This window comes from Terrapene carolina, unplaced genomic scaffold (genome assembly GCF_002925995.2).
Source record: "Terrapene carolina triunguis isolate 2854851 unplaced genomic scaffold, T_m_triunguis-2.0 Scaffold131, whole genome shotgun sequence".
NCBI classification, from domain to species: Eukaryota; Metazoa; Chordata; order Testudines; family Emydidae; genus Terrapene; species Terrapene triunguis.
The window spans coordinates 1,600,760-1,610,597 of record NW_020664482.1 but is presented as its reverse complement, the minus strand read 5'-3'; positions in this window follow the sequence as shown (position 1 = coordinate 1,610,597).

The following is a 9,838-nucleotide window of genomic DNA, read 5'->3' as shown; positions in this document are numbered from 1 at the left end:
CTGGCAGCCAGCAGCTTTGCAGTGCCAATTCTGCAGGGAAAAAAGAAATTCTGCCCAGAACATGAATTCTGCACAAATTCTGCATTGCGCAATGGTGCAGAATTCCCCCAGGAGTAGTAGCAGCTGCAGAAGAGCCTGAAAAAGGAGTTAATATGGCTCCATGTTTTAAGGGATGAAGAAACAATACCTCCAATCTGAAAATGGGGGAGGCATTGCTGTCTACAACACATTTTTCCCCCACCTCAGAATTCAAAATAAACCCCTCAACTGCAGCTTTGGAGGGTAAGGGAAGGGCAAGGTTCCTTAGGTCAATATTGAATTAATATTCGATTTCCATGCAGAAATCAGGGTTCAGAGCAGGATGCAGTGTGGCAGGGCCTGACCATTCCCTTGTGTTAGCCCAGCCCACTCAGTGGCAGTAACAGTCTCCCTCCTTCCACGTACGGACAAGGGGAGAACAGCCCATAGAAGGATGCTCTTAGCTGGTGCAATTAACTAATATTGCATGTTTAGAGTGTTGTTTCTAAATGTCTTTAATCATAAGAAGCCATCATCAATCCTTCTATTTATTATCTATTTCTATTGCTAACCGCATCTGCTTACAGACCCACTAACTTCACCCTCTCATGCTCCCAGGAGCCTGTCTTCCCTCTTACTTTTCCATGTGGGAAACTGCCTCACAGCTCTGCACTGGGGCGTCAAATGGAGTGAAGAGATCCCAACATCCTGCACATTTGAAACACTGTGTTTCCATTTTGTGTAGGACCTTCTTTGGCTACTCAGATTGGGCCCTTTTTGGTAGGGGCTTCAGAGAAACTCAGCATTGGCTTGACTTGAATAGGAATAGACTTATGCCAACAGTAAGAGCTTTAGGAAATCTCACTCATTGCCTTTTGATGATTTAACTATCATAGGAGTTATTCATGTGCTGATTATTGAGCATTCAAAGCCGAGTTACCCCAAGATAATATAAAACTATAAGATGCATTTTTAATTATTATGTGTCTGAACATATCAATATGTTTTCGTCCCATATGTTTCTTCTCTTTCCCCCAAGGATTGGCAGGATATTTGGATGGCTCCAATATCTCATGTAAGAATGTTTTGTCCTTTAAGGAATAAGGTATTTCACCTAAGGCATTTCTAGGTGATTCGCGCCACTACTTAAAACACTCTATAAAGTGCTTAGTTCAAGGTGGCTGAATGACTTCAAACTGTCTCAGAAATACACGTACTAAAGTGTCTCAGTGGTTTACATATAAATAATTAAAGGCTGGACTGATTAGATCTGTGACTTTGATTGGCATGGCACACAGGAGTGCAAGTCATTGACAGACAATCAAAAAGCCTCAGTTGTGTCCAGATTTCTAAAGCCCTTCCATAACATAAGCAGGGCCCTAAATAATGTACTATATAAAGGAGCAAATTAAGGAAGGAAATAGTAATAATTTTTTAACTGAGACATGAATTGTAAGGATTCTGAGTAAAATCCTGGCTCCATTGAAGTCATTGGGAGTTTTGCTAGTGACTTCAATGGGACCAAGATTTCACCATCTGATCTTATGGAAACCAAAAGCCTACAGTATTTTGAAAAGAATTCCTCAGGAGCACAACTTTTATACCACAAGAAGCTAAATAGTTCCCACCTCCACAATTGAGGCTATCAGCAGTTGTTTCACGATAGTGAAAACTGCATTTTTTTTTTAAATGTTTGGTGACTTGGAGGCAATTCTCTTCCAAAATAAAAAACATTGGCATTAAAATCCATGGCCAGATTCAAACCATGCTAAGATGTGATGTATTCCATAAATATTTTCAATTTTGATCATTTTTTGACAAGATGGTGATTGTCTTCACTAAACCTCAGAAGTTCCATGTTTCTCCCCAGTATTTCAGGAAATGATAGTTTTAAAATATATTTTCAAAACTACTGGTGTTCACAGGCAGAGCGTGTGAAAATGAAGTAAAGGATCACGTAAGCTCTGACGTTTCCTTTTGATATTTTCTTAAATCCCAAAACATAATATAGGGCTGCATTTTAATCTGGCTTTTTCAAAATAAGTCTGCATTCCAACACAGAGACAATGATAAAACATTTATTTGGTAAGCAAAGTCTTGAAAAGAAATATCTTTACCAAATTCCATCTTCCCCAACATGTTTTTCATAATTTGGAAAATGACAAAATGTCAAGCCTTCACTTGCATTAAAAGGCCTACTTTTACCATGATACAATCTAATTAACTTTTGTCTCAGTGTAGTAGGTTCTAGTTTATATTTTCACTGGTAATTCTTACAAGATTTTTAGCACTTCTTCCTGTTAAAAATAATTCTGCACCGGTTAGGCATTCTGCTTCTTCGAGTGATGGTCCATGTGTGCACCATGCATCTGAGTCTGGAGATTTTTAGTAAGCAGTGTCTGTTGATCCACATACACAGTTACTCTTCTCAAGCTCTGAACCAAGGACATATGAGGCAGTGTGGACCAATGCCTCTCCAATTCCTTCCACATTGCCTGAGAGTGGAATCTTCTGCATCCACAGCTTTTTCGATGGTTTTCTTCAATCAATCTGTGTGTGTGTGTGTGTGTGTGTGTGTGTATAGATAGTGCAAATACTAAAAACTATATTTTCGAGTTGTAGTATTTGTATAGTGTAGTTTAGTTATTTTTTTTCCCCACGTTGGAGAAATTCTCCTCCAAGGGTGAGGACTATTCCCACAGTCCCAGGGTTTAAGAACTGTTTCCTGCCCCCCACTCCTTCTCAGTGAGTGATTAACACCAATGCTGACTTTACTGTCTTGGCAAGGCTCACATCCCTGCTACGTGCAGCATCCGCCACTCTTTCCCCAAATTCATGAGGGTTGAGCACTCAGACTGAGAGAGAACCTCATGGGGAAAAAAATCATGAGACCCCAGTTGCATCCAGACTGGGGAGACCCCCTCTGTACACAAGTCGCAGTCAACAGGCAGCATCCCTCTGAGCACAAACTCAGGAGCTGAGGCTACAACCTGCAAGGCTAAAGAATCAAAGGGTTCTCATGAGAGTATGGGGCACTCTCACAAGCGCAGGGGCAAAGATCCTCTTCAAAATCTTACCTGAAGAGATCCCTCCCCAACTCCATCCAAGTCGGGTGAGTCCTTGCACACAGATCCTAAGGACTTAGGCCCAGGTAAACCACCTCTGCAGGAGAATGTGGCATGCAGGAGTATAGATCTGTTGATACCAATCTCGGTGCCGACATAGAAACCAAAAGACAGGCATCCACTACCTTCAGCATCCAGATCAGACTCTGCACCAACAAAGTCTCAGAAAAATCAGATGTCCACTGTAACCAGGGAAGTGTTGGATCCAGTGGCCCTGACCACCAAAACACCCTATACTATGTGGTGGTCTGAGACCTATGTCTCCCTGGGGGATATTTTCACTCTTGTGTCCTCAGTCCCCTCCCCTCTCGGGTCCAACCTTATTTAGAGAGATCGTCATACCAGAGGAAGAAACCATCTTGAGGGCACAGAGTTAACCTCTCTCATACATGAACCTGAGTACCCATCCATCGGTATCAACGCTTCCAATGGTTGATCAGGAGCCAAACTTCACATCAGATTAGTGAGAGGCTACATATGAACCTCTGCATCTACAAAGGGAGGCAAGTATGGACAGAATTTCCAGGAAAATAGGGTTCAGTCCTCTGTCAAAGTATGACTTTCCAAGGGACCGATGGTTCCTAATGCCATGGGTCCACCCCCCAACCAGTTGACCTCTCGCAATGGCATTGCTGGGGCCCTAGGAGACTTACTCTTGCCACCCTGATCCATGCATGAACCTTATCTAATCTCTCCTACCCAACACCAAACAGCTCCATTGGAGTGTGAGGGGGAGGAAGTTGAGCCAGATCTGACCGTTCTAGTGGTTCCGGTGGCCATCTCGCATCATCCTACCTAGATTAAGCAGTCACCCCATCTGCTGATGATCATAGGCAATATCAGGAACTCTCACAAAAAGTGGTGTCTTAGTGCCAGATGCATCTCAAGCAGGTTCAGGAGTCTCAGCACAGCTATTGGATATCTTGCAACCCTCAGGTCCAAGTCAAGAGGCTCTCCCAGTCAACAGTCATTATGGATCCAGCCAGGGTAGTGTAGCACATTCCTGCCTCATGCACTCCCATTCCCCCCCCCCCAAAAAAGGCTGAGAAGCACTACTTCATTCCACTTAAAGGAGCAGGTTTTGTTCTCACATTCAGCAGCCACACCCCAAGAGGACACCTTTGGACAAGGGTGCCAAATGCCTCGATCTCCTAGGGGGAGAAGTTTTCTCTTCAAGCTTTCAATTGCAAATTGCTGACTACCTGGCCCTCTTATCAAAATATGATTTCACCAATTAAGGGAAGTTTTTTGATTTCAAGGACAAACTCCCTCAGCAGGATAGAGCCCAATTCCAGAACCTAATTGATGAGGGTAAACTTGGGCCAAAACATTTCTTCAGGCTGCAGTAGATGCTGCTGATATTGATTCCAGAAAGATGGCTACTTCAGTTGTTGTGAGGAGAGAATCCTGGTTACAGTCCTCAGGTTTTTCTTGGGAGGTGCAAAGTACCATTGAAGATCTGCCCTTTTGATGAAGTTAACTTATTTAATGAAAAGACTGATGAGTCTCTTCACTCTGTTGAGGACTTGAGAACAACACTTGGCTCTCTGGACATCTATACCCTTGTCCCACAGGAAGCACCGCAAACAAGTGTACAAGCCAAGACGGCCCCCTCACAAACCACCACACGAGGGACAGAGGGTACAGAGACCAAGGTACACAGCTTCCTCAAGATCTAACACAGCTGATTCCAACCTCCTGCCCAAGAGTTTCTTTTGACAAGACATGCAAGGTCCGCATTGCTGTGTTGATGCGTCATTATTCTGACCCTGTCCCCAAGTATTTGGTGGCCACTTTATTCATTGCATCCCCAATTGGAGGGCAATAACAGACAAGTGGGTGCTGGAAACTGTTCACTCAGGCTATACGATTGAGTTTGTTACCTCCTACCCACAAACCCACTTCTCAGCCCCTTTTCAGGGACCGAGTTCATGAGACAATCCTATAGCAGGAGGTGGACTCTCTTTTCTCCAGCAAGGAGCCGTAGAACGAGTGCCACCTCAACATCAAGGGAAGGGATTCTACTGCCCAGTTTTCTTAGTTCCCCAAAAGAACAGAGACTAGAGACTAATTCTTGACCTACCCCAACTAAATGTCTTCATCTGAATGTTAAAATTCAGCATGGTCACATTGGCATCAATAATCCCCTCTCAGGAAGAGGGCAACATACTTCACAGATCTTGACATGAAATATGCTTGCTTTCACTTAGGCATTCACACGTACCACATAAAATTTCTCAGGTTCTTCCTTGGGCAAGATTTTTATCACTTCAGAGTCCTCCTGTTCACACTAGATACAGAGTAATGGTGGCCCAGATGAGAAGGAATGGCTTTACAGTCTTTCCATGTCTCGAAAACTGGCTGCTGATGGGCAGTTCTGGCAGGGAAGTCCAGTCAGCGACTTTATTCCTACTCCACCTCTTCTCTTACCTGGGAGTCTGCATCAACAAACAAAAATTCACTTTGATTCCCACAAGGACCATAAATTTCATAACAGCAACTCTGGACTCAGCAAGAACCTACCTTCTGATAGAGAGATTCTACACCATGAGTAATTTGATAAAACAGGTCACCGTCAGACTACAGACAGGGTCTGCCTTTCCTGTCTACGCAACATGGCCTCAGGCACCCACATAACACTGTTTACCGGGCTCCACCTCCGCTGCCTATAAAGCTGGTTTCAGTCCATCTGCTCACCAGACAAAGACAACATCAATGCTGAATAACAGTCCTGGCCAAGATCCCGGCTTCTGTTGCCTGGTGGGGGAACCCAGAAAAAGTTGGTGTGGGAGTTCCTTTTCTCACGCTCGAGGGTTGGGGAGCCCATGTGGACAATCACACTGCACTAGGCACCTGGACCTCTTGAGAGGTCATCCTCATCACACCCAACTGGCTGGAGACAGTTCTGGATCTTGGATTTCCTGAAGATCTCAACCCATCCTCCCAGCACTAGTTATCTCCAGAATCCTTTGGCATTCCTGTCATTTTAGACTATTCTAGTCACCTTTTAGACCAGTGGTTCTCAAACTATTGTACTGGTGACCCCTTTCACATAGCAAGCCTCTGAGTGCGACCCTCCCCTTATAAATTAAAAACAGTTGTTTATATATTTAACACCATTATAAATGCTGGAGGCAAAGCAGGGTTTGGGGTGGAGGCTGACAGCTCGTGCCCCCCCATGTAATAACCTTGCTACCCGTTGAGGGGTCCCGACCCCCAGTTTGAGAACCCCTGTTTTAGACATCAGGTCCATCTTGTAGCAATCAGTGCCTTTCATCCTCCAGTCCTCCAATCGAGTGCCATACTATCTTCAGTCATCCAACAACTCATCCTGAAAGGGACTCGTTAGAACCTTCTCACCAGTGGTGAAATTAACACCAGAATGGGATCTCAATCTTGTCCTGTCAGTACTTAACAGACCTCCTTTTGGACCAATAGCCACCTGTTCCGTGTCCCACCTGGCGATGAAAGTTGTCTTCCTAGGCGCCGTCCCATCAATCAGAAGTGTGGGCGAGCTGGGGGAGCTCAAGGCTAACCACAACTAGCAAACAGCAGCAAATGAGTTTTGCAAGGGCGGTCTGAGATGAGAGGCAAGACTGTGTGATCCTTGGGGTGAGTTTGTCTGTTGTGTGCTTGCTTGACTGAAGATTATAGTGTGGTCGATTTGGGGGGCTGCGTGCTGAGCCAAGCGGCCAGCTAGGCTGGGCTGGGAGCTTACTAATGAGGCTCAAGCCTGCTATCCTTTAATGCTAACCCCATTTGGACTCCGTTGACAAGGGAGCAGGACTAACTCGGGGAGAATAGATTTAAAACGCTGTCCAGTTGATTGCTCTGAAGGTGCTACGTGTGCATACTGTGCAAGCAGCTCGTGGCCCTCAGAGACCCGGTGCAGGCTCTTGACACTAGAGGGGCTGAACTGGAGGAGCTAAAGGAGGCAGGTATACAGACAAGACTTTCAGGGACACAGCAGAACGGCCCCATCCCCAGTCTGACAGCCTCTGTGCCGTTAAGGAGGATGAAAGTCTCGTGGAAGGAGAACATCCCAAATCCCATATTTGGGACCCTCCTTCCAGATGATGTCATGGTATCCTCTTGCACTGAGGATACCCAACTGGGGGAGGCAACACTAGTTATTGGGACAAACCAGATAATAATGTGGGATCAGATTATTAGAAATATAGGTAGTTAGGATTGTGGTGACCAGGAGAATATTATGGTAAATTGCCTGCCAGGTGTGAAGACTGTGGATTTCACAAGACATCTAGACAGTGTGTTTTATGTTGCTGTGCTGGGGAGGAGTCAGTGGTTGTGGTACATGTAGGTGTCAGTGACATAGGGAAAGGTAGGAGAAAGGTCCTGAGGGCCAATTTTGGCTGTTAAGTCAGAGATTAATGTTGAGGATCTCCATTGTAACATTCTTTGAAATGCTTCAAGTTCCACACATATTGCCAGGAAGACAGAAAGAACTGCAGGGTCTCAGTGTGTGGACAAGAAGAGTGTAGGGAGCAGAGTTTTTAGGTTTATTAGGACCTGGGGAACGTTTGGGGAAAGGAAGGACGGGCTCCACCCAAAATGGAACCAGATTGCTGGCATGTAAAATTCAAAAAGTTGTAGAAGATTTTTTTTTTTTAAACTAAGGGCTGGGGAAAAGCCAACAGGTGCAGAGGAGCACGTGGTTTGGACCGAGACGTCCCCTAGGGTTGAATTTATTAAGGGGGATATTCTATATCCTAATAGGATAGGAAAAAATTAGTAAAGTACAGATTGGAGCTAGTGAGGAACAGTAAAACATAAGAATCCCATTTAAATAGAACACATGAAAGCAAGCAACTGAATGTTGACACATGTTGTAAGTGCTTATATAAAAATGCTAGGAGTCTAAATACCAACGTGGGTGAACTAAATTGCCTGGTGTTAAATGAGGATATTGATGTAGCAGGCGCCTTGGAAACTTGGTGAGATGAAGATAATTAATGGGACACAAAAATACCAGAATACAAAATGATTAAGTGTAAATTAGCTGTTACCGCTCAAGAAAGACATCTTGGAGTACTCGTTGATAGATCTCTGAAAACATCTGCTCATTGTGCAGTGTCAGCCAAAAAGCTAACAAAGTTAGAAACCATTAGGAAAGGGATACATAAGACAGAAAATATCATAATGTTACTCTATAAATCCATTATATGCCTCCACCTGGAATACTGATGTCATTCTGGTCACTCCATCTAAAAAAAAGATACATTAGCATTGGAAAAGGTGCAGAGAAGGACAACAAAAATAATTAGGGGTGTGGAACAGCTTCCATAGGAGGAGAGATGTAAAAAGACTGGGACTGATCAGCTTGAAAAAGAGATGACTAAATGGGGATGTGATGGAGGTCTATAAAATCATGACTGGTGTGGAGAAAGTGAATAGGGAAGTGTTATTTACCCCTTCACATAACACAAGAACCAGGGTCACACGATGAAATTAATAGGCAGCAGATTTAAAACAAAAGTAAGTACTTCACACAATGCACAGTAAACCTGTGGAACTTGTTGCCAGAGAATGTTGTGAAGGCCAAAAGTATCTAGTTCTTTTTTTGAGCCTAGATATAAATTCATGGAGGATAGGGCCATCAATGGCTATTAGCCAGGATGATCGGAGCAGCCCCATGCTCTGGGTGTCCCTAAAGCTCCAGCTGCCAGAAGGTGGAACGGGATGGATCACTCAAAAATTGCCCTGTTCTGTTCATTTTCTCTGAAGCATCTGGCACTGGCCACTGTCAGACAGCATATTGGGCTAGATGGCCCGTATGGCCACTCTTTTATGTTCAAGGCAAATCCTCATTATACCACTTTTCATAAAGAGACCTCTCTGCCTGTACCTGGAATTCATCCCTAAAATAATTTGAGTTTCACATAAAACAAACCATCCACTTATTGGCATCTTTTCCCCCAAAACCTCAACGCTTCTGATGCGGAGAGTAGGCTTCGCTCTCTAGATGTCCGACGGGCACTGGTGTTCTATGTGGAGAGAATGAAAGCAAATCGGAAACCACCGAGACTGTTTAGCACCTTAGCAGAGCAATCAACGACTCAAGCATTCTCTGTGCACAGACTCTCTAAAAGGATCTCGAGCTGAATCTTTGCTGCCAACTAGCATGTCTCTCACATCCTGAAGGGATGAGAGCCTGCTCCAGTAGAGCCAAAACAACCTCTCTAGCATCTCTGAGATGTACTCTGCCAGATACAAGCAGGGCGGCTACCTGGCGCTCTAGCAGTACCTTCAGACGTTATGCGTTGGTCCGTACCTGTGCTGCAAATATAACTGTGGGAACAGCCGTACTACAGACATGCATACCATTTTCATCCTTGCTCCCACCTCCTGTTTGACTACTGCTTACTAATTTTCCATGTGTGGAATAGACCTGGGAACCATCACTCAAAGAAGAAATGGAGGTAGGTTACCTGTTACTGGAGGTACTTTGAGATGTATGGTCCCTAGCTGTATTTACTACCCACTCTCCATCCCCTCTGTGGTGGCTGATGACTGGATTCATGGTAAGAGAACAAACTGAAGAGGCATCAGTCTGCACTGCTCCTCATACTCTCAGTTCAGAGCATGAGGAGAGCAACTGAGCACATGTGGACCAACGGACATTGCTTTACTAAAAATCTCTGGACTCGTGCGTGGTGCATATGCTTACCCAAGTG